Here is a 15,992-nt window from a genome sequence, read left to right on the forward strand (position 1 = left end):
GCCCATGACCTCCCGCATCCGAGAAAAAGAAGAAGAAAAGGAAAACATAAAACAAAAAGCAAATGATAAGATGGAATGAAAAAGAAATGAAAGAAGAGGAAAACGAAAAGATGAAAAAAGAAGAGATAGAGTTAAAGAAAGAAGAAGAGGAAGAAGAAAAAAAAAAGAATGTAGTGGAGAAGACAAGGTGTTGGTGGAAAAGAAGAAGACAAGACAGAAATTATAAGAAGAAATTATAACATAGCTTTAACAATTTTTCAGTCATATTGCTACAGTGTCTGCAGTGTGGCAGTTTACAGTGATGTCTAGTACTGGGGCATTATGCCGCAGACATGTAGCATGATGTTCCACCCAGTCATATTATTCTGAACCAGGCAGACCAGTCCTAACACTAACATCTTTATGCTGAGTGCCTAGCGAGGTAGCTGTTAGTTTTATTTTTATGTCTTTGGCATGACTTGGCCTGGGTTCAAACCCATGACCTTCCACCGGAGGCAGAATCTCTAACCACAGCGCCACCAGAGCAGTGCAATGCTCAGGTAACAAATTATGCTGAGCTATACACAATACTAAATTACCATATTTACCACATATGTTGGGACACCGTATTTGTTGCGACACCATAAATTAATATTTCAAGTAATTTTTTGTGTGCAGTTTGTTCTGGAACAAATCGTCTTTTCGAGTCGTATTTCTGACATCTTTTAAATCATTCAAAAATTACATGTCGGAAAATGCACTCTAACTTAAATTTTATAAAAAGAAATATAAAACTGTGTACACTTGATATAAAACTCTTCAATGTACTGTAGTATCATCTGGTCAACACAACCCTTCTCCTGCACACATATGATCCATTCTTTCGATGCATGAATATCTTTTTAGCTTTATCATGCCCTGAAAAATTATCATTAGAGGCAACACATCACTTGAAGCAGAAACTGCAAGGACTGAAGTCAGATTTTTTCAAATCTGCACTAGTCTTGTTAATTTTCGCACTTTCAACCCCCATTTTATCATCAGTCTGTCCAGGAATGAGATTAAAGGACACCTGAATTTCATCCATGATAATGATCATACTCTTGATGAAATCATCTTCTATTTTGTGTTAAAAATTATTCTAATGTTTCAATTTATTTTCAAAATTCCCATAAATACCAGTGAAAAGGAACCAAAGTTAGCTTACTTATTTCTGCTGTCTTTGTACATTAAAAATATAATTTTTAAAAAATTGGCACACTTAAAAGAATCCAAAGATGGCTTCCGAGGTCAGCATACTTTGTAATAATATAATCTTTGTATTGATATGCTTTCAACAAACAAAACCCATGGCTTCAAAGTAGTCAAAGTCAGGTTCCAAGGTGGTCTTCCCTTGTAATAAAATAACCTTGTCTTTGATGTCTTGTCGGTAAGTTCAAACAATGAGTTTACTGCTCGCTGCCAGTTGTGTTTATTCACCACCAGGGCTGTAGTTCTAACTAATACAAACAGGTACTGATGTCTGCAGGTAAATGGTATACACAACAATAAATTGTTTTAATGATACTTTTTACAATCCATGTTAGCGTAAAGATTGTCACTTGCACTCAAGTGAATGTATTTTCAAATAATGATTTTTATTTGCGAGATACTGTCATATAGTTGACCTGAATATAATTTAGTCTTGGTTATTTTCCACCTAACACAGTGTCATGCTTGAATGGCAGTTGTCTTCAAGCGATTATTTCCCTCTTGTTTTCAATTTTGTTGGATCCAGTTTTCAGTCGGATAACATATTCAAACCTTTGAGTACAACCAAACATGATTTGTTTCTCAATGTTCATGTCAATGAACAATGTATCACGTGTTATTGGACATAAGCGATACACACTATACTAATGAAGCCTACAACAAATATATGGAGTTCATGGATATATTTTATTCTTTAATGCTCATGATTGAAAAAGTAATACATGATTACAATAGTTTCTTTCATTTTATTATCATGTAGGTACTTTATCTGTTTTATTGCAATGTGCAGTGGGGGGGGGGGCAAATTCATTACAAACATTTATTTAGTTTCTTAAGTCTTGGGACATATGACCTGGGTGAAAAAAGTTTCACCGTAAGTTCTGGGACAGGAAGAAGAATTTTGTTATTATTATCATGCCCCAATATATAAGGTAAATACAGTATTATAGCTATTGCAATGCTCAGATAACAGATTATGCTGAGCTATAAACAATACCAAGTTACTATAGCTATAGCAATACTCTGGTTAACAGATTACACCAAGTTATAGACATTACCAAGTTATAGCTATAGTAATGTTCTAGTAACAGATTATTGGAGTTATACACAATACTAAGTTACTATGCCATAAATGGCAAGGAAAAACTATGGTCGGGATATAATGGAAAGTGATTAAGCATAATACTCACGCTGATGTTCATAATGAAAGACAAGTAATCCACAGGAATATGAAAGAAAAGAAAAAAATAGATTATTCATTCAAGTAGTCAATTTTTTTCTGATAAAAAACAATCTCAACTGTTATTCGGCATAGATGCACTTGTCTGTGCAACAGCTTTTGGGCAAAGAATAGAAAAATCATCATCGAAACTATTCAATGGCTTAATCTGTATTGTTTTATATGAATTTAATGCCAGGCCCCAAGAATGCACAATGACTGGAAATTTAAATATTCCCCTTAAAAGATTTTCTATTATCATATAACAGTTGTACCAGTAATAGAAAAACTATGAAATCACCAAGAAAACCATGCTATTCATGAAAAACAAACGTGATGCAATTTGTGGACTCATCGCAAAAAACAACTTGTGTGGTGAGAATGACAACCGTAGCAACTATCAGTCATACCAATTGTTGTTGGAGTTCTATCAATAGTAAAAGGTGTGACTGGCAGCAATGGTAGAATAATTTCATTACAGCTACATTTGTGCATAGGTGTCTTTTCAGAACTTCTCACATCAACACAAAGCAGTCTCAGCACATTTGCCAAGCTGTCTTCAGTGACCATCTATGATGAAATGAACAGCACAGGTGAGTTCAACAATATGGTAAAGATGGAAAACACACCAATATCACACAGATAAAGTCAAGTGGTAACATCCATGGAAAGTAAAACAAAAAAGTATATAAATGCCAAAACAAGCAGGCCTTTTGCTGCAAAAATTACTGTGAAAATACAACACCTGTATGGTTCCATTTTTAAAAAAGAAGTCCAACAAAGGTATGGAATCAGCTGTCAGATTGTATAAGATGATGAATGCTCTCCAATTTTGCCCAGCTGTAAAATCACCAAAAAGATCTACAGCCTATATATGTAAAACACGGCACAATTATTCAGGGATATATGATGAACAAAAATAAATACTTTTTCATTTAAAATCTAAAATCTGAAAATTTAACATGTGCTTTCAAATGAACTGCATAGAAATAATTCCAGCAGTATAAATCCATTATGTACAGAAAGAAACACCGGCAATATTGTGATTATTACACAATGACTTCCCCAAGGATTTTTTTTAATTCTTGCCCTGGGCAGTTACATTTTCAACTAGTCTGACAACATTATCCCCCGTGTTAGAATTAGGAATAAATGTATTTTCAGATTTGGCGATGCATAGTTGTATACCAGTGGTTTAACTTGTAAATTTTAGTCTTTATCTGCAACATTAAATTATAACTTTATTTTGCATGGACTTGGATAAATGAGCATGTATTATACCAGACAATCAGTTCCTACATGATGGTGCTCATTCACTTTGAACATTTAAACTCTTTCAAGGAAGAAGTGCGAGGAGCTATTTAGGTTGCTAGAAACACAGAAATAACATACACATATTTTTACCATAATACTCATGAAGATAAAAGTGTTATGATTTGTTTGTGTTTGAAAAATGACAAAAAAGCAAAATAAATTTAACTTTAGTGATTTGTATAGGAATTTTTTACATTTCTATTTATACCTCCATTCATGTAATGAAGTCATTCAGTCGTACTTGATAGGATAGCTCTAACCTCATTCCGTATGTCTGTTACATTTGTATTCACTTTAAAACACATAAATATGTTTCCACAAAAAATATGTAACTACACATTCTGGATTCTTGCAATCACAATCTCGCTCATATATTTTAAGCTCTGACTGATTCATCATTTATCATACCTGTCCAATCGAGTAAGATCAAGTATGTCCAAGTGACGTCATTACATGAATTGTGCCAGAAGTTGGTAAAAAGTAAATAATCTGCATCAAAATGACTTAAATCAAAGTTTGTTTTGCTTATTACTATTATTATTATTATTAAAGAATTACAAATCATAACACTCTGTGTACACAATATATACACACATAACATATAAATAAATGTGTAATTCATTTTTTAGTATATTTCTGTGTTTCTACGGTAAGATATGTTGGGTCAAGTAAGTGCATTTACTGATATCAATTTAAAAATTAATTTTAGTTTTAAAATTTAATTGTAATATAGTTCTAACCAAAGTTTACTCAATCATGATTTCTGAATGATCTGCACAATAACTGTCATAACAAAATGTCCAGATGAAAATTATTGCTATGAATTTTTACAGTGACAGTTCGGCATTAGATAAGAGTCAAGAAAGTTGATATTGTATTGAACTATTATAGTGCAAGGGGAATCAAGATACAATTTGCATGAACAAGAAGTCACATGCATTTTCACTTATCTCCTGTATTGATGTTCAACTATGAATGGGATAGAGGAATAACATACATTTTTTGTAAGTACATTTTATTCTTAACTTCTTGTCAAAATGATAATTCAACATAATGTAAATTTTAACTAAAATAAATCTGAACTGACAGTGCTTTTCTACTGTCTTCTATGAAGAAACATATTTGTGAGGGAAAATAGTTATATTAAATATAAGACACAACATACGATACATAAGATAAATACAAGGTTACATAATTATCTCCAATTACTGGACTTGTGTGCCGTGCATTTTTTCCCTGATGGTGTTTTATAATTATTGTCATTGACATGTCTGTTTATATTTTCACTACAATTTCTTCCCAACAGCAAGCGCTTTCTGCCTTACATCATAAAGTGCAACAGAAAAGGGTTAAATGGGATCACCCCAATTCGGTGACAGTGTCTAAATATATCGACATATATTATCATTGAATTTGCCGTTAAGCATTTTTTGCGGTATTTATACAACATTTTTCAATGGAATTTTGAAGGACAAAGCATGAAATAAATGCCATTCAAAGGTATATCTAATTACATTATCCAAAAATGACACCTATAGCTGCAAAGTGTAACTCAGAGTGCGTACATGAGCAAAGTGAGTTGTACTATAGTATAGAAATATTATGTAAAAAACCCTCAATAGGCAGGGCATCAATTGGGTGACACCAATTTGAATAGGCATAGCAGATTCGCCTGGTGGAGTTATCCATGATTTTGAACAAAGATATTGTAAGACTGATTAAATCCAAAACTTTCCAGGCAGGAAAATCCAAATTTTGTAGGAAAAGAAATATTGAAACATTTGTCAAATTACTAAAGGACAATGAGCTCTTAAGAGAAATCCCAGGGAGTTACCATAGGACTTTTCTGCATTTATGAGCAAGTTATCATGAGGAACATAGACATTTACATATTAAAACATCCCACATACAAAAATTATCCAAAACATTTGGCACAGAGAAAAAAATTATAGCAAATTCATGTTAATTTATTGTAATGTACTATGGTGTGTGTGTGTGTGTGTGTCCATCTGTCTCTATGTATGTATGTATGTATGTATGTATGTGCATGCAAGCACGTCTGCATGTATTTATGTATTCTCTTGTATCTGATGCATATCACTGGAAAAAATATTTGATATTGTTCCAACTACAAATTATCTTATTAGAAGTTGTGTAAAGTACTAACATGTAAGTGTGTAATTATGCATGTATGTACATATGCTTGTTTGTAGTTCTGATATTCAATAAAAAAATTATTATTTTTATTTAACATATTTTCACATTTCATTGCAGTTTTGATCTTTTATATTTTTATTTATCTTTCCATACAGTTGAGATTTTTAAAAAATTTTTATTTATCATTCTCTCTATCTTGAATTTCCAACATGACATCTGTCTGTGTCATCTCTCTCTCAAAATTTTGGTGAGACAGCCATGCCTAACCAGAACTCCGTCCCAAGCATTAGTCAGTTCCTAGTAACATAGTCCTTGCTAGAAAATTTCCAGGCATTTCTCTTGCCATGGGCTGATGCTGCTTTGCAGGCACGCATCAGCAACTTCAAAAAAGATCATAAACAGATCACTAGAAATGTGACTGTTCTGAAGGATTTATAATAAAGACTGGTCTGGTTGGTCTCTGCTACCAGTAATGTCCCCAAAACCCAGAGATCTACTTGTTAGTCTATGGACTCTGACCCCACACCCTAACATAAATGTCCAAATATCAAAAACGGGGTAGATAGGGTCAAAGAAACCTCAAATTAGAATAAACTTTTTTATAACTTTATTATGATTAAATTTTAAAACTAGCATTATATTTCAAATTTATATCAGTAAATGTACTTACACATACCGCATGACATTACTTTAACTATTTTAGTGAATTAACTCTCAGACCAAGTGTACAAAAACATCATTTGCATTCTAGAGATCAGAGTAAACTGTGTCTTGAATTACTAGAAATTCTGGACATTCTAGACAAGCCCCCTGGTTGACTCCATGGGTAGTTTCATTAATTGGCCCCTGGCAAATTTCTTAACTTAGGCTATGGTGTGACTTTTTCAGCTATTATTGTTTACTATTTAAAGATATGGATATATTTGTGAACTAGGTGTTTCGGGCTTGTGTTGTTCTTGAAATTGATGTCAGGCATGTACACCTTCCATAGTCACTCTGCAGTATGATACCAATACTCAGCTAGGAAAAAGAGTTATCCTCTCATAGCAGTAAACACATGGGTTTGGGGCAAGTAGAATTATCTAAAAAACGGTTGGGATGACAACTATTTTCATTTGCATCAGCCTGTTTAGTACACACGGTTTTGCAGAACTGTCATCTAGGACAATGGCTTGTGTTTGCACTGTAAGGATCACATAGTGTCAAAAATGACCTTCGGACATGAAAATTGTAGGTATAAATTTGGGGTTGGGGTGCATAAACTTCTGCTGTGAACTGCCATTGACTTCTCTGGTCAAGTGGATAATATTCTTATGGTTTGTTTTAATATAGGTATCCAAAAATATGGACCTTTTTGACCTCAACTTGTGTATTTGATTTTTTTATACTAGATCGCTAAATGCGGCATCAAATTTTTAATAAAAACTAGCCCCTGCCCCCATAGTCAGTGCTTAAAATAATGTATTTGGCTGTAGATATTGAGGGAAATTTAAAAGAACATTTTGGGAAAGTGGACTTGCATTTCAAATTTTCTTGTCTAAGCACCAAACGTTGTATTATAGTCAAGCTTGACTGAAGCACCAAACGTTGAATAATAATCAAGCGTTACTGTATCAAGCGACAGAAAGACAATACAATGAACAAAAGACAAACTCTTACCTCGGATACCTGCCATCTTTATTTTGGTTGATATGTCATTTAATATGATCTTGACTGGTACATTGTTTCTCAAAACCGATCACATGCAATATTTACCTACTTCCAAAATTGAAGAGCTTAATAACCAGCAAAAATAAGCACCTCCGAAACTGAAGATTTAAAAACGGAAGTGCTCCGATCAAGTTTGGGCAATTGTACGCTTTGCAGACAAACATATTTGCAAATTGTGCTTACTTTAAATTACAGTCAGATGTATATTAGATTGACATTAGCAAGTCATGATAATAAAGAAGATAATCGGATCGTGTGTTTGGAACTAACTTGTTTCTCTTAACATATAGATATGACCTCTGAGTTGGTCGGCGTAGGAATAATATCGAACATCGGATAGCAAATCGCCACATGGAATCTGGTCACAATTAGTACTGCCACTTCAGGACATAGGACACAATTAATTTTACTATATGTTATCTACATTGGTTTCTCAGTACTGACCTTTCCACTGTGTGACAATCAATACAAATCATATGCTAATCTAACATACGTTCAAAGATGACTTCACGGTGAAGTTCTCGTCAAAGGTTGACCTGCTCTTTTTTTAGATGCTGAACTGTCAACACATCACCATGTAAACAGAATGCAGATTTCACTTCCGGATCATCACCAAGGCCTTATTACTCACTGTGCACTGTCGCCGAAATACACACATACAACAACACCCTGAGCTCATATTATCAAGAATAAACAGTTACCTTTAAATCCCTACCAAAAATGCATAAATAAAACTCTTCTATCACCACCAAGATGAGAGAGGAAAAAATGTTCTAAAAATAGACTAGAACTACTTGAAGTATTAATTGTGAACCGATTCCTTCAGTACCCAATGTAGTTCTAGTCTATTTTTAGAATATTTTTCATCTCTCATTTTGGTGGTGACAGAAGAGTTTTATTCATGCGTATTTGGTAGGGATTTAAAGGTAATTGTTTATTCTTGACAATATGAGCTCAGGGTGTGGTTGTGCGTGTGTATTTCGGCGACAGTGCACAGCAAGTAATAAGGCCTTGGTGATGATCCGGAAGTGAAATCTGTGTTCTGCTTACAGTCCAGCATCTCAAAAAAGAGAAGGTCAAGCTTTGACAAGAACTTCACTGTGAAGTCATCTTTGAAGGTATTTTATATTAGCATATGATCTGTATTGATTGTCACACTGTGGAAAGGTAAGTACTGAGAAACAAATGTAGAGAACATATAGTAAAATTAATTGTGTTCTTTGGCCAGATAACATAGATGCTTGTTTAACGACTGTGGCGCAGAATGCTTAGAAAGTAAATAACTATGGGGCCATAGTAGCATCATATTGGTTACTATTTTTTTTCAAATTTCCATTCAGTAAAATGAAATATTTAAGTCCTTTTGTTCAGTTTGGATTTTCATTCCTCGTGGTCTTCTCCCAAATTTTTATACAGTGCTATTTTTTCAAACGAAAACAAATATGTGGTGTGATGTGATTTGGATTTTTAACGTAGTTTTAACAATTTTTCAGTCATATTGTTACGATGTCTGCAGTGTGAGTTTATAGTGATGTCTAGCACTGGGGCATCATGCCTCAGACATGTAGCATTTTCGTCCCACCCAGTCACATTATCCTGACACCAGGCCGACCAGTCCTAACACTAACCTCTTAATGCTGAGCGCCAAGCGAGGCAGCTGTTAGTACCATTTTTGCAAGTCTTTCGTTTGACTCGGTCGGGGATCGAACCCACGACCTTCCGCATCCGAGGCGGACGCTCTAACCACTAGGCACCGGAGCGGTAAGAGAATAAATAAGCACCAAATAAAAATTATTCTACACTCGAGAAGGGATGTTTGGCTAAAATATTGGCATTTTAAACATTTTGAAGTTTACATTAGTTCAGCTTCTTTTCCAATAATTGTGTTTATTGATCATAACCTCCTTTCTTTCATCGGCAAAATGAAAAATAAATATCAGAGATTATTAAGGTTAAGTTTCTTGTTACAGTATGATAATAATGACATCAGGTATATTCAAGAGATATCTCGGCGTATTGCATTATTCAATGCCCAGTCAGTAGGACCACCTGAAAAGCGCACAGAAATAATTAATTTTATCAACGACGAGAATATTGACGTCTTTTTCCTGACAGAAACATGGCAAAAAACATCAGTTGATGAGTCAAAGTGTGCGGATCTAACACCCACTGGTTACTTCATCAAGTCGTTCTCCCGTAACTCTCGCGGAGGTGGAATTGCTGTCATCACAAAGAACTCCATAATCAAACGTCTTAACCGCACCAAAACGTTCAATTTCGACCACACATCGTTTGAACTAGTCCAAACTACACTCACACTGGAGCAAAGGTCAGTCCATTTTTTCTGCCTATACCGCCATCCACCTAGTAGAAAAACAAGCTGGCTGAATCTATCTTTTTGGAGCAGTTTCCGAATCTCCGGGAGTATGGAAATTCGATAGGTGGCGACCTGATTATTCTTGGAGATTTCAACTTTCACTTTGACTGTCCCGGAAACCCAAACACATTAAAACGCATAGATTCCATTAATGTTTTCAACCTCAAACAGTCAGTTAACCAACCCACCCATAAACATGGTCACATTTTAGACTGGATTCTTCATAGACCTGACGATAACATTCTACGGTCCTCTCTGGTATCCCATGCCCTTGCATCAGATCACCTCTGCATTATATGCCATCTTAACGTATCAGTCCCTAACCCTCCACCTTTATCTGCTACTAAGAGAAACCTCCGTATGATAAATAGAACCAAACTAATGCATGACATCCAAGCAAACCTAACAACTTGCTTACCTCCTAAAGCAGAACAAACTCGATAACTGCCTACGTTCATTGCTCGACAAACATGCATCATCTATCAAGTGCAGAGTATCAATTCAAAAGTGTTCTCCATGGTATAGCAGTGTTAGGGACCATCTTCGCACTGCTAAAAGAGACGGCCGTAAATCTGAGAGGCTTTGGCTTTCCACCAGACTCACTATTCATAAGCAAATATATGAAGCCGCTAAGAAGAATGTCACAAATATATTCCATGCAGCGAAATCAGCCCACTACACTACTAAGATCATGGAAAGTGCTAGCTGCAAAGAGCTCTTCGAGATTACTGACAAGCTAATGTCAAGGAACAAATCTACACCACTTCCAACTACCTTCTCTCCAGTCGACCTTCCGGACATGTTTGCAACTTTCTTCTGTGACAAAGTACAAACCATTAAAGATAAGCTTGACACCACAATTTCAATTGACTCGTCGTCACCATACAGTTGGGATATATAATTTGAGCGGCAACCATTAGCAGCATTTTAACCTATCTCTATGGATTTCGTACGTACAATCCTGATGAAGAGTGCACCAAAGTCATGTGAACTTGATCCAATTCCAACATCACTGCTGCTTGAGTGCTTAGATCCAGTATTGCCTTCACTAACTGATGTTATTAATACCTATCTCTCATCCGGGGAATTCCCATCATTTTTGAAAACTGCCATTGTAAAGCCTCTGCTGAAGAAACCAACACTAGAACATAACGATTTAAAGAACTTCCGCCCAGTTTCTAATCTCCCATTCACATCAAAAATCTTAGAAAAGGTTGTTCTATCCCAGCTTGTATCTCATCTGAATTCAAACAGTCTTTTTAGGAATGTACAATCGGCATATCGCCCTTGCACAGTACTGAAACTACTCTTCTAAAAGTAGTTAATGACATTGTCTCTGCGCTTGATAGCGGAAATATTACAGTCCTCACCCTCCTTGATTTGTACGCAGCATTTGACACAGTAGACCATGATATATTACTTCACCGTCTCCAGCATGTATTTGGCATTCATGATACAGCCTTACTGTGGTTTAAGTCCTACTTGATCAACAGGACACAAATTGTATCTGCAAATGGAATACACTCCAGCCCAGTTGATTTATGTTGTGGTGTTCCACAGGGTGTCTGTTGTTGGACCTGTTCTCTTCATTCTGTACACTCAGTCGCTCTCAAGTGTCATAGATCATTATCCAGTGTCTCACCAATTGTACGCTGATGACACTCAAATATACAAATCTAGCCACCCAACTGAAACTGATGCTACCATCCAAGGTGCATTTCTGAAATCATGGATGACATGTAACAAGCTGCAGATGAATGATGATAAAACGGAGGCCATCCTGATCACAACACAAAGACTTTCTCATTCACATCCTTTACCTCAAAATAATAAATATCAGCAACACCAACATTAAATTCACACAATCAGTACGAAACCTATGTGTTACGCTGGACAGTACACTCACATTTCACCAACATGTCATGAACATATGCAAGGCTGCATATCTTGAGCTGAGATGCATCAGCTCCATTCGCAAATATCTTTCAGTTGATGCCACTAAAACACTTGTGTTTTCATTAGTACTTTCAAGACTGGATTTTTTAACTCCATTCTGCCTGGTTCATCTCAATATCTGCTCCAGAAACTTCAAAAAGTTCAAAACACAGCTGCTCGGATCATACTTAAAGTACCACGATCAGAGCACACCTCCCCGCTGCTCTGTACCCTATCTATTCGATCCAGAATCAAACACAAAATTTGTTCTCTGTGCTACGTTTCACTGTCGGACTCTAGGCCAACATACCTATCAGATCTCACCTATGTGTATACATCAGCAAGATACTTACGCTCCTATTCTGACAATCGTATACTCATTATTCCCACTATGAAAACAAAGTCATATGGACAGCTTTCTTTTGTATACCAGGGCCCAGCAACGTGGAACGAATTGCCCACTGAACTTAGACACAAAGGCACAGTGATCCCATTCCATAGTGCTCTCAAAACTCACTTATTTCGACTGCAAGAACAAACTTAAAAACCTAATTTTGTTTCCAACCTTAAATATTATTTTGTAATCATATCATTATATGTTTTTTTTTTATCTTATAAGTGTTGTCTAATGTTGTAAAGCGCTTAGAGCTTCTAAAGATTTGGCGCTATACAAAGTCCTCATTTTTATTATTATTATTATTATTATTATTATTATTATTATTATTATTATGATATCAAGTGAAAAAAAATACAATTTAATAGCAGATGCACTTTTACGTGTACGGAAGTATAATATTTCATGTACACATTGTATAAATTATAAGATTTATTATGGTTTTTTTATATAATTTTCATGTATAATTGACCTATGGTAAAAAGAAAGCTTTATTATATAAATCGTTCTTTTTCTTTTATGGTGGGAAGTGTTATGTATATTTGATTTAATTTAATTGTTTGCTTGTTAGTTGTATTTTTTAAAATTCCTTTACATGTTAGTGTAATGTAACTTTATTTACTTTGTTGTCCAGAAATTCAGTTCAGTCCTGTTTGACCTGGCAGTTACATTTTTTCACAAACAACTACTAATAGAAACACTGGATCTAGTTTCTGGCCCTGATTCAGAACCAGTGATAGATTTGGTAAACCATTTTTTAAATTCTTTTTCAAAGTAAGAATTATTAAGTTAAGTCAAGGCCATACCAGGACGACATGATAGTTATCATATAACAAAATTATATTCCTTCTGGAAAAATGAGCTCTTGACCCCCATTCGGGAAATTTGTTTTGCGTTGTAGTTAGCCTTATGACTGATAGTATGACAAGGGATAGTCAGTCGGGCTCCAAACATATTTTGTGACCAATTTAAGTTGAAATTTTATTTTATTGAATTTCAAGTGATTCTTTTCCCTGCAAGTACATAACTGCTCCTACAAAATTCTTGGATAAAAATATTTATTGTGAGTTATACTGAAATCAAAACTGGAATAATAGTTCAACAAGATACTGTTGACATAACAGCACTTCGCAGGTTACAATCGACATCATCGTCTTCCATTTGGATTCTATCGGGATTCGAATTCAGTTTCATTCAGGACTTTATATTACTAGGACTTCTATTTTTTATTGTTAAATTATTTTTGGATTTGATTCGTAAAACAGTAAGTTTTTTCTTCCTTTATCTATTGATAATCCAGGGAAATAAATTATTTTATAAACTTTACAAAGCTTGTTGTCTTCACTCTTCTTTGTTACTTTTTGTAAGAGCATAGGCTCGTAACACTCATCCATATCATTCGGCCAGCCATGCTGATTCGGATCATATGAAATATTATAACACAAGAATGGAATATACATACCTGATTTATTTTAGTAGTTGTTACTGTTTTTGCAAGCATAGTAAGAGAAGGTTGGTTTTGTTCATCAGATAGTTAAACATATATCCAAGCCTAAATCAGAACCAAATAGAAATGACCTATTGCGTTTAGATTTTTTAGACCAAAATAACTTAATAATGTTTCAGTTAAGAAAATATACAATTAAGTTTTCATATATTAGTTCATTATTAACACTGTCAAACAGTAATGCATATAAACTGACCCAATGTCTTTGCTGATTTCTCATTGAAATCGTTCGTTCTTCGAATTATATTAACAACTTAAATTGTATAAAGAGTTATTGATGAGTAAAAAGATTGTACAATGCTTTTCACTGTTATCATTAAATTTGTAATTAGTTATTATTAAATTGTTATTATTTGAGTAAATATCGAACCAGTAAATCAACTTACTTTCGTTTTAATCTTTGAAACATTTCAAAATATTTAATTTATAGTACACAATCCATTCATTAAATATTGGTTTCTGAATATATGTCTTTGCAAATTATACATATATAATAGAATAACTCCTCCATGTAGCCAATGATCAAGAAATTATATTTTGTGTTCTATAATGGTATTGATTTCAGTACATTGGCAAATGACAAAAGTGCAACTAGAGCGGAGCTGGTCAAACGGGTTTTACCAATTCATGGTCAGATGATCCCACTGTTATTGTTTGCATTTGAATCAATTTAGGACGCAATGATCAAACAAAGTAATAAACAAACGATGATAGTATTTATCTTAAGATGGTATCCCAGGGTAAACTCAGATAATACCAACGTAAATAGACTATAGGAAGTGCCAAAGACGATTGTTAGCACCAAGGAAGTTCCACGCTGAAACGGATCTCCACCAGTCAGCCACTGAAGTTACGTGTCTGCATTTATGGACACTGTTAGTTTCTCCATTTCTGTATTATATCATCTATATTAGCTTAAATAATAATATACTATTTTTTTTATCATTGTTCTTGTTTAGTATCCATTTTCAATAATAATATGCATACATTTAAAGAATACATTATAAATCGAGACAATGAAAATCGCTTACAGTGTTCATTGATCTTGTATACAGGGTTTATTTAGTACAAAGAAATAATCTACATAAATCTATATTGAAAAATGGCATTAACATACTCAGATCAGTCTATATAGAAAAAAATAAAATAAAAATAAAACACTGGCATAATGAGACCAGCCTATATAGAGGAAGACAAATTAATTGCATTGATTATTTCAGTGTTAGTGTACAAGTAGTGAATAGGGATACTTTACGGACAATGGGAATTAGCATTAAAAACACCCCTGGGACACTTTACGGACAATGGAAATTTAACATGGCGAAAAATCGTGGGACACTTTACGGACAAGGGGAATTAACATGGGGAATAAATCGTGGGACACTTTACGGACAAGGGGAATTTAACATGGGAATAAATCGTGGGAGAATCTACGGACAAGGGGAATTTAACATGGGATTTTTTTCTTTAAATTTTTTAAAAAAGGGGTAGGCAATGGAAAGGCTATCTCTTTTCGAGAAATATGGCTGGCCCTGAAAAGGGCCTTTGGGTTTTCTTCTTCTTCTTCTAATTTCTTCTTTTCCTCCACCAACTTCTTATTTTATCTCCAACACTCTTTCTCTTCTTTTCTTTCTTTTTTTTCTCCTCCTCTTCTTCTTTCTTCTCTTCCTCCTCTTCTTCTTTCTTCCTCTTCTCATTTTCCTCTTCTTTTTCAATTTTTTCGTTCCATGTTCTTATTCTTATCTTTTCCTCTTCATCCTCCTTCTCCTCCTTGATCTCTTTCATGACACCACTAATCTTGTCCTTTGCTTTCCTTAAATTGTTAATTTCCATCTTTACACGATGGGGACTATAGGAATAATGGTCTTCAACGAGTCTTATTAGCATCTGTTCCATTATTCCTAAGTTGTCTAAAACGTCTTGCAAGGTTTGTAATTTGTCCATTTGGTTTGACGCCATCTTCTTTTTATTCTTTGCAGAATGGTTTGAACGATGTTGTTGTTGTTGTTGAGTTGGATTATAGTGGTGTGCGCTCGCAATGAGCATGTACCACTGGTTTGTGGTGCCACAGGCACCTTTTTGATTGCTCCTGGGGGAAGGAATGGTGCCACTTCCTCCAGGCATTTATGTGTTCACAGAACACTTTTTG

The sequence above is a fragment of the Sinohyriopsis cumingii genome, chromosome 1 (assembly GCF_028554795.1).
Source record: "Sinohyriopsis cumingii isolate HCF-2022 chromosome 1, ASM2855479v2, whole genome shotgun sequence".
NCBI lineage: Eukaryota > Metazoa > Mollusca > Bivalvia > Unionida > Unionidae > Sinohyriopsis > Sinohyriopsis cumingii.